General features: G+C 41.3%; 1 long non-coding RNA gene across 1 annotated transcript; it reads right to left on the minus strand.

Annotated features, from left to right (window-relative positions):
- Nucleotides 1-640: 640 nt before the first annotated feature.
- Nucleotides 641-13,759, minus strand: LOC133123264 (uncharacterized). The gene is made up of 3 exons (XR_009708215.1): nucleotides 13,599-13,759; nucleotides 3,113-3,190; nucleotides 641-1,229 (listed from the first exon to the last, which is right to left on the minus strand). It is a non-coding gene; the product is annotated as an uncharacterized LOC133123264 (long non-coding RNA).
- Between the last annotated feature and the right edge of the window lie 7,761 nt (nucleotides 13,760-21,520).

Below are 21,520 nucleotides of genomic sequence, written 5' to 3' on the forward strand. Positions count from 1 at the left end.
CTGTGTTCCAGCCAAAATCAAATGACAGCCAAGATATGAACTGTAGACTGCCTAAAACATTGTGTTAATTTATTTTTAAGTTTATTATATCAAAACAAAATGATTGGAGGTGTGAAATTAATTTGATGTTTTATGTCTTTACTGAGGAGTTTTTGTTATCGTTTTTGTTTGAGATACCATTGTATGATTTTATTAATGGAATGGAGCATACATTTTCTGCTTTGCAAACTGAAACACAGTTATGTTGTTTGTGTCTCATATTCTGAAAACCTGCGCAATTGTTTCTAGCAATGCATCCGGTCAATGGAGAAAAACTGTAAATCCATCCTATCCATCAAATAGGGACAATGTGTGCTCCGTTAGAATGTACTCTGAGTTAAAATGTCTCTAAAAAAGCACAGCTATGCCCTGAAGAACCTTGACAATTTGTGGGAAATTTCTGTGATTGGCCAAGAATCAGAGAAAGGTCGATTCAATTCATTTTATTTGCAACCTTTACAGATGCTGTCACAAAGAGGTTTTACAGAGGAAATACAAAAAATGTGGCAGGTGAAAATTTTCCTCAGCAGGAAGACCAGCCAGTCAAACATTGGCGAGAAATATATCCCTGATGGGAAGAAATGTTGCGAGGGTCCCTGACAGGTGTCAATAGTTAAAGTTAAGCTAAATGGGTAGGTGGATCGGATATCTACAATAAAGGAGCAAATAAATAGTGTGGCTGGGTTGATTATAGGCTGAAGTAAAAAGCAGATGATAAAATAGAAAGTTCAAGCAAGGATATGTACGTATATTAATATGCAGATCAAGTAGGTTTTGATGATGAATCGAAGCCTCGAGCTTGCATCAGGGCATGGGCAGAAAATGGATGGCGTTAAACCGGTCTGCTAACCAGGGAGTCCGCAGGGAATTATCCTGACAGAAGTTTCCTGAAATGTTTTCACTCTTACCAAAGCAAAAAATCCAGAATAAACCGCCAATAGTAGTTTGCTAGCCCCAGGAATGACCTCACCTGCTTTTTGGACTAAGGTTGGGGACATGCTGAAATGGCCGATGATAATGTCACCCAGATAGGCAGCAGCATATGCAGCATGCGGCCTTAGCAGCTTGTCCATCAGAAGCTGGAAGGTAGCCAGAGGCCCATGCAAACCAAATGGGAGAGTGACGAATTGGTGTAAACTGAATCAAGTGGAGAAAGACGATTTTTCCTTGGGCTCCAGGAGCTCGTCCACCTGAGGCATAGGACACACATCAGATTTTGACACAGAATTTACCTTTCGGTTATCCACGCAGAAACGAACAGACCCACTGGGCTTGGGAACCAATCACTGTGCGATTTCAAATTACTCCCATGTAAAGGCAATGGATGCAAACATGCTTTTGTAATTAACTTTTTGACACTCAGGGCACGCCGTACACCACTGACAGATGTCTCCCCATATACCCGGCCAATAAAATCTGACCATTATACGGTTAAGTGTTTAATCCTGCCCCAAATGACCTGCTGTCTTCACCTGTATTATTCCTTTTTACCCAACAAGTTATGTAGACAGGCTAGTGAATGAAGTGAACATTAACAAACTGGCTTGGTCTAACTAATGACTGACAGTTAATGTTAAATAAACAAATTTAAAGTTGCATTACAATATACCATTTTGATTCTGTCGTGGTTATTTATTAACTATTTTGCTTTTTAACAAAGACTTAGCCTATAAGTTATAGATTTAAAGCTATAGTTAACATTCCAGTACCTATTATTGACCACCTATGTGGGTCTACGGACCACCTCAGACACTAACGGTTCTATTTCACATTTATTCAAGAGAAGCGAATGCTATTGTCCATTGAAATGCAAGTCCTGTATACGTACACATAATAAACTCTTTCAATTACATAATACATATACATGTAATTGTAATATTAATACAACCTCATTTACACCAACAACACAATTGGACTTCTTCACAAAATTTAGTGCACCATGATGATAAAGTGTAGGTTTCCAATCTAACCTTCCTATCGGCAGTTTTGTTTCTAGTCATTAAAAGTATAGGATACATTTAATTAACAAAAGAGCATTTCACATTAATGCAAGATATGCATTCTGTGTGCTTATATGTCAAAAGAATTGGTACGTTCCTTGCAACACAACTTTCTTAATAACCCCTGTTCACAAGACAACCACTACAGGAGCTTCATAGCTCCAGGATCCTATTCTCTTTTAATATACGATATACACGCTTGTTTCTGATTTGCGTTTTTCACAGGAGGAAATCTTACAATCTGCAACCTTTCTTAACACACTTGCATGTTGCCATAGAAGTAACCATAGTTTGTGAAAAATCCGGGAGGGGGGCGGGCCAGCAGATTTGTGGTTTGTCGGACGTGTGACATGTCCCCCATTTCCCCCACGTCTGCACCACCCCTGCCAGAGCCCTATGACAGCCTCCAGAGGTTGACTGCTTCCCCTTTCTCTTGTTTCCGGGTCTCATCTGAGTTAATTGCCTGTGATTAGATTATTGGTCCTTATTAATCTGCACGCGTTTAGTTTATTTGTCTGCCTGTGTGTTTCTGTGTAGGTATGCTGCTCCTTTAATTTGTTTTGTATTTGTGAGAACAATCCCCTTCTAAGCCAGAAATGTGTGGTCTTTGTGAGCTCCAGTATTTTCCCCAGTGTTTTGCTATTTTCAAGTTTATTTTGACCCCCTGGATTTTTGTGTACTTTTGCTATTTTTTTATCAGTAAAGATTTTTGGCTTCATTCCTGCGTTTGTGTGTTTTTGCATTTGGGTCCCATTATTGTGCATTGTAACATAACTCTGAATTAATGGTTTCCTCTTCAGTCTTGCATATCATATTCATGTGCCGTTTACAGCTAAGCAGAACCAAAATAATGAGTGCCAGCCACACAAAGCAGCCTGCCTGCATTCTGTGTTTTTTTTTCTCTCTCTTTCCAGCTACATGAGGCTTGGCTACACAAACTACAGGTATGTTGCAATCGACTCAGTCCTAATATTTCCTGTAATTTGTTCTACAATGTAGTTTGGGGTATTTGCCAGAAGTTCCAGGTCTCAATCTTGGCTATCCCCCTCCAACCAAGTGGTAAGCGATCTCACCTACTGTCTATGGTTCTTCATGAAGATGGATATCTGCAGCTCCAGGCAGGACACATCTGTGCATATTGTGACTTCAGGCTTGGCACATACAAAACACAAAATGGTAAGTCAGTTTTGCTGGGTGTCAGTGGCACCAGGCACATGGCAGCACGGCTGCACATATGGCGGGACTGCACAGAGCAGTCTAATGAGACACATCACTTTACCTTCTTTCTGTTCGCCATGAGTCTGTTTCAATAAAGCATGCCCAGTGATCCTGTGAACTGTGTGTGGGTGTGTGTGTGTGTGTGTGTGTGTGTGGCGCAAGTGATTCAAAATGCATTCCTTATATATTCTACATCAATATATAATGTTTTTATCACAATAATTAATGCAATTAAAAATATAATTAATACAGTTTATTACACATTACACACACTGCTGGCAATAAAAGTGATCAGCTTTAGCCGACTGCATTAGAATGCACACCAAATGAACACAAACTCTTCCTGAAATGTCATAAGGAGCTATACAGCATTTATGATATGATCATGAAGTTGTCATAGGCATATTGTAAAAGCGAAATGTCAGGTTAAATAATACTATGACTATTACTATACTGTTTTGGCCTGAAAAGAAGTACATTGTTTTGTATCAGTAACAACTACAAGTGACAGATTATACATGCATTGACATAGTAGTCATTTTGATGTTCTGTAGCCATGCAGTTTCTGGTCTTATATTTCCAGTATACAAAGCTCTGTTGATATATATTATATTGAATAGGCACAGTACATGAAACGGGGCATCTGAAAATAGCATTATTTTATTTTGCATGCATGATTCATTTTCAAGAACTGAACCTCTACAAACATGCCTATAAATAAGTGTACCCATAAGTTGGACCCCCTGCCACCCATGAAAACAGTTTCTTATTATAACCCTGGAATTGTCTGTTTCTTTAAGAAAATGTACATTCCAGGGAGGCTGTATGAAAAATCCAAGATTTCATTATTGCTGGTTCATCAACAGCAGTCTCCCTATGAGCGCCTAAACAGGTGGTAGAGCCTGATTTCAAGGTTTTTGGGTGATAGAGCTTCAAAGCTTCTGTGCAATTGCATTTTGCCCAGATTCCTTTAATCTCTGAAGGACTCTTTTTGCACCTTCTAGCACCTGTTTGTTTGGGTCACCTCGCTTATATTTTATTGAAGTTTGGCTAGAGGTGTGCTGTAGCTTTACCTGCTGAACTTTTCCATCCTGGAAGCTTTCCATCCTTACATTGCAGAGATCATTCTAGAGTCCCACCCCCTTACAGCCTCTCCCCCAATTTCTACTGGAGCCTTTTATTGCATTCTTTCTTTTTTCACCATTTTGATCTTGCAATTTGGAGTGAATTTACAGCTCACCCTTTTCCTTGTTTTGCTGCTATTGCCTGCATTGCTTGCCTTACTCAACATTTCAGTTGTGCAATTTCAAAAGATCAATTCCGATCTTTCTCCATTTTTACGTCTTTCCCTGGAGCCTACATTAGGGGTGAAATTGAAACTTCTTTGGAGTTACAGCAAAGCATTCTGGGTAATTTCACTGTACAAAGTGCAGTTTCGTGGTCTCGTTCCCTTGAGCCACATTGAGGGTCGAGGGGCTTATTTCGCCTACTTCACTTGCATTGGACCGCACTTGAAAATGGAAAAGTACAACTTCTGGTTTCTAAATGGATTCCCCCAAGTGGAAGTGGCGAGAGAAAATGACTGAGGGAAGAACATTTAATGGATTGGGCCACAGGTCAGGTCTCTCCCCTGACTGCAAGTAGGTAGAACGTCAACAATATGCAGGTGACACGGGCAATTTTTTTAGAAAGTGGTATAGAGAGCAGAGTGCACCGCCACCGTTACCTTCTGTGGGGAGAACCATGGTAGGGAATTGTGGGATCTCAATGGGAGAGAATAAAATAGAGGAAAATGGTGGTAAGTTGTCAGTGGACTCCCAATATATTTCAGCCAACAACACGGTGACCTGCAGGGACCCCATCAGGGAATTATCAGGAAATTATGATATTGGGGCACCAAATTAAAATAGTGACCACCTGCTGGGAGGATGGTTTTTAACTCTAAGAAAGAGATTGGATTTTTATTTGAATATAAATATTGTGACAGTCTCTGGCCCACAGCCCAGTAGCCAAATGCTTCACTACTGTTTTTAATACTTAAAAAGGGTTATAAAAAACATAAAGATATATTTAGTATTCATGGGTCAGCAAAAGAGAGTAATAAATACACATTTATGTCAGTCAGTATGTGCATCCTCACTGAGTTTCTGAAGCACAGCGCAGTAGTCCTTGGGCAGAGAAAAGACTATGACAATGTATATGCAAGGAAACCATTACGTGGCTTGGCCTAACCTTTTCAGGCACTTCCTGAAATCATTCATAAATAAGCTCCATGAAACGTATATTTGTGAGCACACATTATTGCCTTAAAAAAAAAAAAATGTACGGGGCTGCACTGCATTGAATCTTCCCAGCTTGATCTGTCCATTCTGTGACCTTGAGGTCTCTGAATGGACTCTAATTTTTTTTCTCCATGATGCCTTCATTTGTGGAATTAACTTGCTAAGATAGTCAGAGCAGTAGAATCATAGGCTATATTTCAATGTAGACTGAAGAGGCACCTGTATAACATTCTGTACAGATACGATTCTTTCAAAAATAATTCAATGAAAGGTCCTAAATAAACGTAATATACATTTTACATTACATTTTAGTAATTTAAAAAGTTAAAAACTTAATCAAATCAATATTTTTTTGTGACCACCCTTTGGCATTAAAATTGCATCACTTCTTTCTGAGATATAGAACTGCAGGATAATCAGCAGGGAGGTTGTTCCAAGCATGTTGGAGAACTTGCCACAGGTCTTCTGCAGACTTTGGTTGGCTCCTTGCTTCTGATCTCAGATAGCCTTGATCAAGTTTTTAAGTAAAAAGTAGTCAATTGCTTACAGTAATATGTTACTTTTTTAATGAAATACAAACATTTCTCTAAAATTTAATCTTTTGGAAAAAGAATATTTGGAAATGTGTTCTTTTATACTAACACACACAAAAAAGGGTGCCTAATACTTCTGCACAGTACTGTAAATCGCTAGTGTGTAAGTTACAACTTACACACTACTAGAATAAAACATGTTGCACCAAACATAACCATACATATAATTTAAATATTTAAGCCAGTCATTGACCAGGAATAATGGCATAATTAAAGGCAGACTGTGCAGAATTTTAGGCCTTGATGTGGCCCTTTGTTTATATACAAAAAATGTCTATGCCCCTATTCTCAACCCCACCCGCCAACACCCCAAAGATGATTCTGGCCATTGCAGACTGCAGTGTGATAGCAATGAGCCAAGAAAACCTAATATGATTGGTAAAACATCTGCTTTAGTAGTTGCTTTCCAAACAAGCCATTTTTAACTGACGTTACTTCCATCCATCCATCCATCATCACCCGCTTATCCGGAGTCGGGTCGCGGGGGCAGTAGGCAAAGCCGGGTATTCCAGGCGTCCCTCTCCCCAGCAACGCATTCTAGCTCCTCCTGGGGGATCCCGAGGCGTTCCCTGGCCAGGAGAGATATATAATCTCTCCAGCGGGCTCTGGGTCTCCCTCGGGGTCTCCGCCCAGTTGGACGAGCCCGGAAAACCTCCAAAGGGAGGCGCCCGGGAGGCATCCTGATCAGATGCCCGAACCACCTCAATTGGCTCCTTTCGACGCGAAGGAGCAGCGGCTCTACTCCGAGCTCCCTCCGGATGTCCGAGCTCCTCACCCTATCTCTAAGGCTGAGCCCGGCCACCCTATGGAGGAAGCTCATTTCGGCCGCTTGTATACGTGATCTCGTTCTTTCGGTCACTACCCAAAGCTCGTGACCATAGGTGAGGGTTGGGACGTAGATCGACCAGTAAATCGAGAGCTTCGCCTTCTGGCTCAGCTCCTTCTTTACCACAACGGTCCGGTGCAACGCCCGCATTACTGCTGACGCTGCACCGATCCGCCTGTCGATCTCACGCTCCCTTCTACCCTCACTCGTGAACAAAACCCTGAGATACTTGAACTCCTTCACTTGGGGCAAAGACTCGTTCCCAACCCGGAGGGAGCAATCCACCGTTTTCTGGCAGAGAACCATGGCCTCGGACTTGGAGGTGCTGACTCTCATCCCGGCCGCTTCACACTCGGCTGCAAACCGCTCCAGTGCGTGCTGAAGGTCACGGTCCGATGAAGCCAGCAGAACCACATCATCCGCAAAAAGCAGAGATGCGATTCTGAGGTCACCAAACCGGACACTCTCCTCACCTCGGCTGCGCCTTGAGATCCTGTCCATGAATACCACAAACAGGACCGGTGACAAGGGGCAACCTTGGCGGAGTCCAACACCCACCGGAAACGTGCTTGACTTGTGCCGAGAATGCGGACACAGCTCTCACTTTGGTTATACAGGGACCTGATGGCTCGTAACAACGGCCCCGGTACCCCATACTCCCGCAGTACACCCCACAGGGTTCCCCGGGGGACACGGTCGAAAGCCTTCTCCAAGTCCACAAAGCACATTTGGACTGGATGGGCAAACTCCCATGACCCCGCCAGCAACCCTGCCAAGGTAAAGAGCTGGTCCACTGTTCCACGGCCAGGACAGAAGCCACATTGCTCCTCCTGAATCCGTGGTTCGACGTTCGACGTTACTTGTGTTTGTATTTATCTACAAATGTAGTTTGTGGCGATACGAGCCACTACACCAGAGTATTTCAGTCTGCCTCTAACCTGCCTGGAAGGAAGCACAATTCTGTAACATAGGCATAGGTAACATGCATGCAGGGAGGCTAGGCATGAGCTCCCTGCACAGGAGAGGGAATAAGCAGGTAGAATCTCCCAAAAACGATCAATCAACATTGCCATCATTTTGTGTTACTGCATATTACTTTACAAAGAGCTTACACACTGCTAAATAAGTTGTCAAGGACACACGGTGCAACCAGATCTAGTGCCTAGTTGTAAGCTAACTAGTAGCTTCTAAGCCTGTCATGTGAGCTTTACATTGCAACTTAATGTAAGGTTTCGTGTTTTTCATGTTCTGTATTCTACCTATGTTGTTAGCGTTTTCGTGTTTTTGTTACCTCCGTGCACACCGTAGTCTCCCTGTCACTTCATTCATTCATTTCACCTGTTTCACTTCCTGATTGTTTCCCCACCTGATTCCCATTCCCTCTCGTTACTTGTGTATAAAAACTCCTCTGTTTGTGCAGTTAGTTGCCAGATTGTTATGCGTTTATTCCATACTCTCCAGCGTTTTCGGATTGATACCTGTTTTGACCCGTTTCATCCCCGACCATCGAGTTTAGCTTATTCCTTCTGTCTTGTTCTGACCTGCGGTTTTTTTTTTTACCTGTTTCTGTTTATTGACTTTCATTTCTGGATTGTGTTTCTGTTTAATTAGCCTGTTTGTTTTCGACCCATTGCCTGTGACCGCGACTATTCTTTGGATTATCTTCAATACATCTGTTTGCTGGAGATCTGACCCTTTGCCTGGACTATCGCTTACGAACTGCATTATCCTTGCTATAACTGTTTGCTGACTATTGACCCTCGCTGTACCAACCTACCCTGAGAAAATAAAGCTTATTAAATAAAGCTTTATTTAGAAAGAACTTTCATTGTGGTCTCGGTATTGGATCCCCCGTTCTGAGTGCCTGATACTTACGTAAACAGACAACTCATTTCTAAAGTCATCATAAATTCAGCACCTTCTCCCTGATACCCGCGAGCGGGCAGAATTCTCCTCCAAATCAGCAATGTGAACCCAAGGCACATTGGTACAAAGTTTATAAATGCGCATTATCCTGTCACAAATTGACGGGCAATCGTGTATTAAGGAATCGAAAAGTGAAGTGTGCAGGTGAGGCTGTTAAAGAGCAGCGGATATCCCCCAACCACTGAGCCCCCAACCCCCCTAGTCACATACCGAGCAGCACCACCACCCCGGTTGGTCTCCCTGAAATAATCTTTGCATTGCCGTGTGTGTGAAAAGCAGGCGCAACCCTACCCAGGATATTTACTGAAGCAATTCAGGTCAAGTAGTTTACTCAATGTTACAACAACACAATTCTTTGACTGTTATACTATAATGCTGCCCCTACTTCAGACTGCAATTTGGTTCCCCTCCCACCCCCACCCTGTAACACTCCCATCTTTTTACTAAATCAGGTTTAAGTTATATTTTGTGGTTTTTGGTTGGGCTTACAATCTGCATATTACAGCATATTAACGTATTTACTTGCTCTGGTGAATTAGTGATGATACATCTTTACTCACTTCTCTGGGAATACTGTTTGTCAAGTCTAGCACCATTGATCATAATAATCAGGGCAAGACACTTATGTTTGTCATTTTTTATAAGTTGCCCTGGATCAAACCACCCAGAAGAGTGTCATCCAGGGACTATAGCTCACCATTGCCCAGGGATCATTGCTCACCTCTGGCCTCCACTGGTCAATCAGATGCACACCAGTTTGCCTGCTAAAACTGTGTATGTATCCAACTCTGTCTGTGTAAACAACCTGCCTGCAATTGTGAAAAGAAGCAGTGGCTGGCATCACATCTATCAGAGGAGAGCATCTCCTTGCCTGTGCTTTCCTGACCTGGCACCAGGGCTTTCAATGATAAACATGGCTGGTAAATACAATGATGGACATTCCAAAGTTTTAAACCCTTACAATCCTAAAATTAACTTTTTCATGTTGAGCACATTTCTTCCTGATGCCAATTTCTCCCTTAAATATTCAAGATTCTACAGAAAATTGATACAAGCCACGATGGTCTTCAGTAGAATCTAAGGGAGTGATTTTCATTCCTGGTTGTGGAGTGTTTAGGTCTGCTGAGTTTTTGCTGCGCTGCACTTACTTGATCAATTAAAGCATCGGATTACAGTTAACTCATCTCCCCTGGTTTCTTGGGTCGGAATTGGTCACTGATAAAGGTGGAAACAAAAACCAGCAGACCCTGTGGTTCTCCAGATCACAGATCTAGATACCTAATGTAACTGGAAGTGTGATTTTGACAGAAAAAAAGATCAGCACACTTGAACACATATTACCAGCTTGACAACAAAGAGTGACAACAAAGAAAAATGGGGACGCATGATTTAACATTTCTTTTTGGTTGCCATGTTGATGCCAGGATAATGTCGGATGATGATGGGAAGATGGAAGTGTGACAACCTGACTCAAGCTTGTAACAAGCAAATAATTAAATATGTTTAATTAACTAAAGTTAGGCAACAAAAGTACAATACATAACCTTGGGTGTGAAAGTATTAAACATCAGTTGTGCAATGCCATGTTAGATGAGAGAAAACTGTATGTAGCCAGTGTTGTATTGCAAGTCCAAAAAAATCACTCGATGTTGGTTGGTAAGGCAGACCAAACAAAGAGCAAAAGCCAGAGAGAGAAATAGGGCATGGCAGATTATAAATGGCATGGCCATTTTATAAACTGCCAGCCACACCCACAGGTGTAGGTCATTAAGCTGATGATCAAACAGAAGGTGGGGCGTCACAGGGATAAATATTATGCTCAACCATGTGTGCTTCTAAGCATGCCCCATGATGTATTTAACAGCGATTGAGGGAGAGTTCTGACTGCAATGAGAACGTGCAGGAGACTGCGTGAAAGACTGGCACAAAGACTCACAGTGCAAGAAAATTCAGACTCAGTCCGTCAAGAAGATCATTATAGCTGGAACAGGCCATAATGGCGACATTAATCTGACATCTCAATCACCTCCTGCTCATTATAACAAATGTGAAATACAATCTGCTTGCAAAAATGTCTCAAGCAGAGAAGGAAACAATAGAAAATGGTCTGTAATTTGTTTTGTGTTTGCAGTAGCAGATTTGTGGGTATTTATAGGGATTATTATGTTTGCTGGCTAATACATATGTGCTGTTTTGTCTTTCCTAGGGGAAGGGAATTTCCATTCACAGCATCTGCTTTTCAGTGTCAAACCTATAATGCAGACAGAAATATTTTTTTAATAACAGAAGTATTTGATTGAGCTTCTGTGAATAGTGTCATGATTTCTCATCTTCTTCCCATCTTCTCATTTTAAAATGGCAGCTTTGTCATATTATTCATTGCACTATTTACACTTTAATTGAGGAATGCCTATTGAGTCAGGTAAACAAAAAGTTTTATTTCTCATCAAAAGATATAATTTTTATGAATGTGAAACCCATTATAACTCCCATTGAAAAATTACTATGAAGGGTGACAAAGAGTCTATGGGCTTATTCCAATCACTTATTTTTCTTTAATCTTTTATTTGCCCCTGACCCGGAAATCGATTTAGGTCCGCCATCTTTAAGGACATTCTAACCCCTTAATTGTTCCTTCTAGGAGCTAGAAGTAGAAGTCTCAATCTTTCCATTGAGCAAGAAAGCGCATCCTTTGTGGAAGTATTTTTTCAAAAAGTCTGACGTATAAATGATCGAACTATGGATCCACCTCTCCCCATCTGCCAAGTCTATAACTGACGTGGCTTTCGAATTGATGTTTGAAGAAGCAAGGGCATTCCATTTGCCTAATTCACATTTTCTCAATTTCCCTTTACTTATTTTTCTCTCATCTTTTCCTAGGGGCTAGGGGCAAGGAAAAGAGAAAAATAAGGTGAAAAGAGATGAAAAATAAGGGGTTGGAATGAGCCCTATATTATTGAAAACAAGAAAAAGACAAAAAGATAGGTACCAGGGTGATAATGTCGTTACAAAGATAGGATTTCATTACACATGAATTGCTGAACCTAATTTATGGTGTGATTTGTCTGCTTGTTGCATGAACCCATGGTCACTGCTTCTTTTATTTTTAAGTGTTGGACAGAGAGCTGATGTGCAATGTAAATTGCATTACAAGATGAGGATGTGCTTCGCCTTTGCCAACTTTGATTATGGTATGCTAGTAATAAATTAGTTGTTATTCTGGCCCTCAATCACCCATTATCTAATTTAAAGAGTCTATGCTCCCTGTAAAGTGTTCCCCGGGGGCACCTCTGTTTCTGATCTTCCTAGTGCATTTTAACTCATTTTTTGTATCTCAATGCCTTTTATGCACTCTTCACCCCTCTGTGGTATATTCTACAGCTTGCTATAATAATAATTCATAAATCACCCAAGACAGTGTTTTCATGCCTTGACCTGCCCTGCACTTTTGCTCTGAGATTTGCATATTACTCTAAAGTGTATGATTAAAAAATCATTGAGTCAACTGATTGGCAGAAGATTTCCCTGTTGTCTGCTGCCTTTCCTTTTTAAACAATTCTGTTCAAGAATGATTCTATAAACCGTTCCATTGGAAACTTGTCTTCTGGGTGCACTAAAAATTCTGTTCTGCTCCATGAACCATGATTAGCAGTTACGTAACTTCGGTATATATGATACTAAACAGATTTTTCTCAGTTCCTTTAAGTACCTATTAAACAGAATAGGCTAAAATGCAACACATTCTATTCAGTGATGCCTTTGGACTGCATTTTTCATCACGACCATGTTTGAAATGAAAGAACCACTGAAGAACCAATGAAGAATCTTGCCCTGCAGAAATTACATTTAAAATGAAAATAGAGTTTTCACCTGATTTGGACATGAATTGTACAAGCAAAGTCATTTTCAATGAGAATTAAGTAAGTAGCATAAAAATCCTATCTGAAGTGGGATATGTTCTAAAATGTTTATGACAAGTCAATGCAATGGGCCTCATTCACAAAACATTTCATAAAGGCCCACATGCTTTTTATATCATCCTGGACCTTTCAATTTGTGTTCCATACTGATTCAAGTGCTCTGTATGCATATCTGCTATTTTCCCAAGCTGAACATAATACAATACATTTCCCGCATGACATGACATATATTTTTGCATAATTATCGGATACCATTGCTAAATATAAACCTCTGAGCCAAAGCCATTCAACACATTTTGAGAACTCTGTTGATCTTCTGAATTAGTTAGTTGTTAGTTTCCTGGTTATTTTGCTCCTCGATCCCTCTCCCTCTCCTTCACTATTATATTCTCCCCATCTCCCTCATCCTTGCTTTATAGCCTTCCCTTTCCGCTCTCAAGCTTTTATTGTTAGCTAGCTAGCTATCTTAGCTGTCACTGATACAATGGTCACTGTTCAGTTCAGTTGAAGGATGCAATGTTTGGAATTGTTAGCATGAATCCCCCTCTTGGAGATGCAAAATGTTCTTCCAAAACACAGACCTCAGACTGGGGCGACGGTTCACCTTTCAGCACAACAATTGTTACGAATCCCTCTGGGAAACATATATATCAAATTAAGCCTATCAGGTGCTGGCCGAACTGTAATGCTCCTAATTAGACTTACTTTACGAAGGTGTGTGCTGTGGGCCTAATGGAAACACGGAAAAAACAAAAGGGCACAGGACACATCCACCATTTCCACAGGTGACTCACCTCTGTTGGAAGACAGCCCCCTTATTGTTACCAAGGCCAGCCCAATCATCCTGCCTTCTGCGGCGGCGTGCTTTCACGGGAAGTTCAAGTTAATTATGATTTGGAAAAAAAAGAGACAAAAGAAAAACCACGCAAAACAAATTCCTCGGCCGCCAAACTATTTCCCCTAAGCGGTCTCAAACTGTCTTCATCACAACCAAATCTCGATTTCCATTTCTCCTCCCCCCCCACATTAATTAGGAGGCCAACTTAAATCACCTGTGGAATAGGGGTGTGTCCCACTGCCTGACGTCACAGCAGCAAGTGCCAAACAAAACAAAATAAAGGGGAAAACCAAAAGAAAACAAGGAATGTCAGTATGTGCAATTTCTATCCGTAACACAATGACCCAAAGGATACAGCCAAGACAACACATTAAAAAGTTAGACACGATCATAAGATGTCTGACTTTGATAATAACGAGAGAATAATAAAGTGTAAGCATACCATTAACATAATACATAACAATTTAGCAAGAATGGTGAGACATTTGTCTCCCTCATGTGTGTGCACTGTGCAGATTGCATTCCTCTTGTAATAATGATGTAGGCTACGTGTTCTTGAATAGACTGAATAAACTGCATTTAAGTGTTGTTAAATGGTATATGTTTTAATCTCTGATGACTGTACGATAGCAAAATAATTAATTAATGCATTCAATAATTAGCCAATCAGTGCGCACATTTTCATTCTGAATAATGACGCATGATGTGCTGAACAAATAACATTTTTGAACTGAACAATCCTTGTATGACAGTCACACATCATCTGACATTATCTCACATATGAAATTGCAATGTATTTATCTGTATGACATCATGGAATTATTTTATAGATTATTTAGGCAAATGATTATGCCTATTTTTATTGAATATTAGTCTTATCATGTTCTAATTTTTAAATCACCAAATTCCCCATATTGGCATAGTTTGATGAATTACTGATAAAGAATATTATTTCAAACTATATTACAAAGTAGCCTAGTACAGTGACCATGATGTAACTTGCTTTGCTTTTACTTTTGTTTAAATATTTGATCAAATTGAAATATTTCGCCCCAGCGGCCCTTCTGGAAGAGGAGCCCCCACCACCAGCCACAGCAGGTTGCCCTCCTGAGGTTCTATGTCCACCGCCCATTCACAGGGGAGCCGCCTGAACCTGCCACCCTGTAACTAAAGTTCAAAGATTCATCAGCAGAGGACCTTTCCAATGATCCATAAAGTGCTCTGAATCATCCTAATTGACTTCATCTGGGATTTATCCTCGGTTATAGTTCTGCTGTAGGTTGCCAAGAAAGTGACTGTTCTGACGTTTGCCCCCAATAGCTGTACTTGTGCTTCTGCACATTCTTCAGAGAAGTTACTGTGCAGAACTTACTGTAGGAGGATAGCTGTTTCTTAAATGATTCAGCCTTCCTTCCCATATTCTATTTTCGGCTGCTGAAATTCAGTTTTAATGGAATTGCCACAGTACAGATTTTCATACAGAACAATATGTTTCAGCATCTATAGTATGTGCTCAAATTAAGCCATTGGTAGGCTAAGGAACACAACATGCTTGGTTTCTCCCAGATAGCTGTTGATTCCATGCCATCTAGAGTTGAGTCAGTTATGGTAATGGCAAGTGAATCATGGACCAGAAGTGGCCAAAATGCAACCCACCACATGTAAGGTTTGTGCTGCACTTTACTTTTGGACTATATCCAGCCACATTTGTATGCTTATCACTACATTTGAATTTGGGTATCATCAAGGTTGAGCTGTGGCTGTATTTTGGCAGGCAGATTTGGATGGGTTCATCAGTGTCATCCCGTGGTGGTCTGTGGGCCAACTGAAGTGGTAAGTGTGGGTCAGCACCGGGCCATCACTCAATTGCTATCTGGGGTGAGGCATAAACTGGCTGATGACTGAAAAGGAAACCACAAAAATCCAACAGACACTGGCTCTCTGGCATGAATTAATCTATTCTATGAATAACTGTCCTCAATTGCCCTGTGCTTGTGCCTTTTTTGGGCTTGTAAATGTATTGTTTTAGCTGATATTGAAGTATTCTCTTAATGAAAAAGGGAATAACTTGGTTATGTAATTAAGATGCTGTGATCAAAGCTTATAGTGATTCAATGATAAAAATGATTACTTAGCCAGTGTCAAATGATACAGAGGATAGACATTAATCACACAAAGAGTCAAAAATGCTGGAGAGAATGAGACAAGCACATTATAATCTGGCAAAGAGACAAGGGAAACAGAGGGGTATGAATACACAGACAAATTAACTGAAATGACAAACAGGTGAAACAAATGAATAAATGAAAGGACTACGGAAAGAGAGGGCGGACAAAAGACATGGACATAGGGCAAGAAACAAAAAAACGGCAAAACAGAGAAAGCACGGAGTGTGACAAAATGAGGGTGTAAACTAAGGATGTTAAGGATTAATCAAAGATACATTATTTGTCATGGGCTATTGCAAATCCCAACTCCCTAGTATAAAACACCAATGTTCACCAGATTGAAGTTGAGGAACATAATGATGCTGATGATGAAGCTGATAAAGCTGATAGGAACAATGATGATTACAACCTGTCCGCAGAATTGGATAGCAGTAATAATGACACTCCTGCGGTATTTGAGGATAGAAGAAAGCAGAAACAGCCCACAATTCCACAAATTAGACCTCCATGTGGCCCCAAATGTAAAAATTATAGAGGAAGGACACACAGAAATATGGCAAAGATACTGGAGATTGGACTACAATGACAAAAGAGCACTTGTTTTTTCTTACTGTGTCACAAGAACAGAGGAAAATAATTGTGGGAACTGAAAGTAGACACACCAGAACGCTGTTGTATCATCTTGAAGACAACACTGGGCAAAAGCACCAGGTCTGCCAGACTTTCTTTGTGGAAATGTTGGGCTACCATGCAAACAATGACAGATTTGTAATGGCTGTCATGGGAAAAGATCACGCTGGCCTCATTCTACCCAAACGTAAGAGGGGGAAACATCAGCCACACAACAAATCGACCATATAGAGTCATTCCACCCAACTGTAAGCCACTACTGCTGAGAACATGCCCCTCATCGACCCAGCGATGTGAGTGTGCAATGCCGATTTCAATGAGACAAATAAGGGTTCCTGCTGCTCATATGAAACATACAGAAAGGCAATTAAACAAAAAACATCAGCTTTGCAAAAGTTGGCGAAGAAGAATGTGAGTAATGCCTGAAACACATGCACAACCATACAAACTATGAAACTGATGCAGAGGACACACAGAATCAGACAAATAACCATGAAGACCTGGAAAGCAGGTCCCACTACCAAGCCGATGCCCAGAGAAAATGGCCAGATGGATGGTCAGTCAGAAGTGTAGACCTGCAGAAGATTTTAATGCTGCCTTGCATGCTAGGTATTAAAACTGCTGTTTACTAAATTGCCTTCCCTGAAACGTTTGCTGCTGTGGGGAAGAAATCTCAGAGGAAATAGGGGGCAATATCAGTGTATCTCTGCTGGAGGACATCACCCTCAAATATTTTTAACCAGGCCACAGCTTTATGAATGCTAACAGTTTCCACCATGGGGTAGAAAAAGAGTCATCCAAGACGTACTGTGCATGACTTTGAAGACTTATTAACACCCTCCCCATGTGTCCGTAGCCCCAACCAAAGAGCAGCTCACATAACTACACATTACAACAGTGGTATGCAGAAGAGCACCTCTGAAAACACAAGACAAATCTTAAAGTGGATGGGCTACAGCAGGAGAAGATTTAGAAATACAATACAATAAAATAAGTCTAATAAATCTGCTACGTAATAAAGTGGTCACTGAATTGGTTTGTAAAAAGAAAATACTTTTACTTAAAAAATATTAGGGTAGTAACATCCCAGAGTAAAACTAGAAACCATACAATGTGAAAAGTCATCTGGAGCTGTCTATTACCGAATTTGAAATTATATTTTGGGTATTTTATTTTATTCCCAGTTACAACTTGGATACAACTTGGATTGTAATGCGTCAGTCTCCTGAAGAGACCTATTGAAGAAAGGCCAGTATATCCCCACATACTTCAGGATTTGATCAACTCAGCTAATCCTAAATTGAGTTTCGTGGCCACAATCTTGAATCTTCTCACAATTTGAGGCAAAGGTCAGGAAACAAACAAATGCAAATGGCATTTAGCCACTCCCATCCTTTCTCATTTCACACAGGGAATTCTTACCTTTGCTGACATTTTTTGAGCTAAATGGCCTCCGTATGTTCCAGGATTTAAAAACAGAATATGACCTACATCATTTTATTATGATCTCAGGTGTTTTGGTGGGGGGGTGTTCCATCACTGAAACAACTTCATGAAGTTAAAGTAATTGCTTTTTAGATAGGTGAAAAGTAGTTCCATTTCAAGTAGAATGATGGGAAGGGAGGCAATATGCATGCTCATGAACTGCATGAACTTTTCAGTTGCGCAAACCAGAGAGGAAAAGGCGGAGCGGGTGGTTGCACCAAAGATGGTAGTCTCAACTATCAGATCAGCTCCAACTCTGCCTGAGCCTGGCCATACGAGAAGCCATTAAGCGCCATGAGCATGTGTAGTTACCTAAGTCTACCATTCCTCTGAATAATAAAGTAAAGGAAAGCATTCAACTTCAAGACACTGTGCATGTGCGATGCTGAACAACTGCGAGATAAATTGCTTTTATCTGGGTTGACTCTATATTTCACACAAATAAGCCTCACAATCTTGGCTATCCAACAAGACATGTGAACGCAAAATGTACAGATCAACTACCATCAGAAATATGTGATCACTACAGAACTGGCCCAAACTCGTACGATCCATCCATCCATTATCTGAACCTGCTTATCCTGAACAGGGTCGCAGGGGGGCTGGAGCCTATCCCAGCATACATTGGGCGAAAGGCAGGAACACACCCTGGACAGGTCGCCAGTCCATCGCAGGGCACACCCACTGCACCATCCATGCCGCCCCTGTATTGTTATTCTCTGGGTCACACTTCAGGGCTGAAACATCCGCAGCTGGTACTTTCTAGACCTACAACAGGCGCTCACAGAATGAATGGATACAATACGAACAGCTGAGAACACTCGTGAAATTTGTTTGGCAAATCTGAAAACCCACATTATTTGTGCAAATACATTTCGGAAAGATTTACGGTCAATTTTGTTCGGCTCACGTTTGATGAATGAGGCCCAGCGTCTGTAGAACGAACCGCCGGCCAATGAGTTTTGAGGCATTTGCTGGAACTTGAGCAGATAGGATTTGTCCATACACTTCAGAATTTACGCTCTGCTTTGCAGAGTAACAAACATTTTGGTGTGTTTTGCCTTCGAAAGTGATTTTGAGCTGTATGTTCTGCGAATTGTTTCCTGCAGCGAGTATCTATCTCACTGCAGTTTCCTTCTCGAAGTGGCATGTCCCACTTGTCAGTTTCCTTGGAGAGCTCTCTAAACAGGAACCTCCTTTGGATCCTGACAGGAGCTACAAAACCGATGGGGTCATACAAACTGTTCACTGTCTGAGAGGACCGTGAGATGCCACCGTGAGTGAATGGTTTGCCACTGTCTGATGCTTGATAGGTAAACATGTCCGTGGCCATTTCCCAGCTCAGGCTGAGACTGCACAGAGACTGTGTTGAAGCATGGCTTCAAATGCCTGGTTGAGATCTGTAACACCTTTAGTGCATTCTTCAGGTGGAAATGCTGCTAACACTGAAGGGCTATTGGATGGATTAGATTCTCCCAGTGGTGCTTGTGTTCTTGAAGCAGGTCAACAGCCTCTGGAGCATTATCAAGTGAGCGTTCCAAGGGCACGTTCTAATAACATGTTTATGATCGTACGAGTTGGGTGGCACAGATGGTGCAGTGGGTAGCACTCTGTGCGGAGTTTGCATGTTCTCCCCGTGTCTGCGTGGGTTTCCTCCCGGTACTCCGGTTTCTACAGTCCAAAGACATGCATGTTAGGCTGATTGGAGAGTCTAAATTGCCCGTAGGTATGAGTGTGTGAGTGAATGGTGTGTGTGCCCTGCGATGGACTGGCGACCTGTCCAGGGTGTGTTCCTGCCTTTCGCCCAATGTATGCTGGGATAGGCTCCAGCCCCCCTGCGACCCTGTTCAGGATAAGCAGGTTCAGATAATGGATGGATGGATCGTACGAGTTTGGGCCAGTTCTGTAGTGATCACATATTTCTGATGGTACACGTAAAAGGGTTAATGCCAGCAGCCATAACATTGCATACCCTTCACATGCCAACTGCTCAACCTGGTGAAAGAGTAGGAGTGCTCACCCCCAGTGTCCAATTTCCACAAAAATAGCTATCTGCATTTGGCCACCATACCCCCCTGAATCTGATTGGCAACACAATCCCTTGCAATCCTTATCCACTCTGATAGTCTAGGATGTTACAAAAAAAAAAAGATAATTAAGTTCTCAGTTGACCTGGCCAAATCAGTGTACAAACAAGGAAGTAAGAACTGAGCTTTTAGGTTTTTCAATCAAATGACACTTGGGGAAATAGTGTTTTTTTATTTCAGATCAATACACAGCATTAGCTTTTCTCCATGGGGAAGTTAGGTGGAAAATGGCCCCCATCATTGGCTGTGTGCAGGGTTTGTCCTGGAGCCTTAACAATGAAACTAGCCTCAGTAAGCATATTTATACAGTGTTCTGTGTGGGCTGTTTCATTAAGTTGCTGTAATTGGCACAGCAAGCTTTGCAATTCACTCTGGTTTTGTACACTGTTAAATAAATGGTTTACATTAAAATACTGAGAAACTGATTTGCCAGGACTTTCCATTAGCTATCCATGAAATTTATGGTAAAGGTCTGTGAAATAGAAGTATGGACTTGGTAAGATCTGAAATGTAAAAAATAGTATTTATGGTGAAAAGACATAATATAATAGAAATAATGGATATATTTATATTCATACTTCATGAAAAGAGTATATAATATAATATTATAGAAAAATACAGCCTCCTATCGTATGCTTAACATATTGTTACTGTGGCATCTTACTGTATTTATTTATGTTTACAGTGTATATATGAGAATAATATTGAATGTGGTGTTCAAAGCATGACAACAAAAACTACTGTCAAAGTGTTCTCGATTCAGGATAGACTGTGAGACCTGAATAATATTTTAACCCTTTAATGACTATTTAAATTCCTGCAGATTCCCCCAATATGTTGAACAAAATAATTATTTCACGACTGTATGGTTTGATGAGGAATGTGTTTCACAGAAAATCCTCAACAATTTTCTGCAGTTTTCAAAAGTTGCTACCATCTATGGAGTTATTTTTAAAGAAATGAAATTGAAAGATTTATTTGACTCAGGCTGTCTGAATCCAAAGATTGAAGACTGAAAATCTCCTCGGGTTCCTCAGAAATGGATCTCCAGCTGTTGTCTGTCTCATAAAGAGACAAGCATTCTACCTCAGGATATTGAGTCAGAGGTGCACAGAGTCTAGAGGGGCATGGCCACAGCTGACAATACCATGGGCAGACTGAGAGGTTCAGCAAGAATGGCATCTGTTCCAGCCAAGTATTTCAACAGACCCTCCCCAAAGTGGAACTGAAAGATTTTATGCCCCCCCCCCCCCCCCATACATACACCACTAATCCTGGGGGGACTTTCTTCATCTGGAATATCTTCTCTCCCCTAACCCACCATGTAGCCTTCAGCTGGGGGGGGGGGGGTGACAATGGGAATGGGATGAGTGAGTCCCAGAGCACGGGGGAGAGAGAGTTAGCAAAACAAAAAAGGCTGGCTGTCACCGTAGGGCCTTGTGGCAGCCAACACTCCTTCCAGACGGTACCCTTTCTGTTCCATCAGCAGTGGGCCATCTGTCCATTAC

This window comes from Conger conger, chromosome 3 (genome assembly GCF_963514075.1).
Source record: "Conger conger chromosome 3, fConCon1.1, whole genome shotgun sequence".
NCBI lineage: Eukaryota > Metazoa > Chordata > Actinopteri > Anguilliformes > Congridae > Conger > Conger conger.